We start from the raw sequence: 1,166 nt of genomic DNA on the forward strand, positions 1-1,166 counted from the left end.
GTTATCGAATTAATCTTGAGCGACAGTTAGCAGACGGTGACAGTGGTCGTCAAACCACGTTTTCTTTTGTTAAATGATTTATAGTTTAATGTGTAATTATTTGTGGAAACATTGAGTAGGTATTTCGGCAGCATTCCACCGCTGAGTGTTCTAGCTTTGCTGCGAAAGCTAGTGGCGCTTAACGAACCCNCCCTTCGGGCATTGCACACGACCGCCCGAAATATCTGCTCAAGTGAACTCCTTTTTTTTCTCTTCTTCAATTTCAATACATGTGTTCTCCCTTTTGTTAAATTCTCTCTAAGTCAATTATTTGTACTTTTTTTAAACTTTCATTAATTAAATTATTTTCATTTTACGTTGTTATTTTTCTTTGTTTCCGTTCAATTTGTCGTGTTGCAAGCTCTTTTAAATCTTCTTAAAGGTTAGGAATGCATGCTCTCGAAACGCTTTATCTAAAAAATCATTACTACTAATCAGGTATTTCGAACCCATTTCGAGAGTTAACCTCTTGAACTTGAATTTAGGCAAAAAAAAACTAATTTTTGTTTCCTACCTTTGAAGAGGCAAGAAATTTCCGAAAAAAGATAATTAGGACAACAGCGCTCAAAGCGTTCTACCGAAAAGGTTCCAATGATTATTTCGATATTTTTCACCGTTTCAGAGCTATAATTGAAAATGTTTTTTTAAAGAATTATCAGATATTTTTTGGCATGTCCGAGCTATGACCGGTTTTAAATGTGGACGTTTCCTTATTTTTCCTTCTCTCTCTTCGGAGGTTAGGAATTGCTGATGAAACCTAATTAGCCATAAAGACCCATAAAAAGGCTCTGATGATTGATCAGATAATTTAAACCGTTTCTGAGTATGAGTTTTAGCTTAGTGGAGGCCTAAAAATCGGAAATATTTTTCTAAGGGTGGAGGTCGATTTTTTCAAAAAATATCAAGTTTGTCAAAATGTCTCAAATTTCACTTCATTTTTATGCGAGAAAAGCGAGAAATGTAACGAACTAATTAGAAAACACGCTAGAATTCTCAGTTTAGAAATAATCGATATTTTCTGTCCATTTTGAGCCGTTTTTGAACGGTCACCATCTTTAACCGGCGATATTTTCCTTATTATTGCACAATATTTGCCCCTATCTCTTTAGAGGTTAGAAATTTCTAAT

Source organism: Dendroctonus ponderosae, unplaced genomic scaffold (genome assembly GCF_020466585.1).
Source record: "Dendroctonus ponderosae isolate FM_Combo_2020 unplaced genomic scaffold, Dpon_F_20191213v2 Dpon_F_20191213_9, whole genome shotgun sequence".
NCBI classification, from domain to species: domain Eukaryota; kingdom Metazoa; phylum Arthropoda; class Insecta; order Coleoptera; family Curculionidae; genus Dendroctonus; species Dendroctonus ponderosae.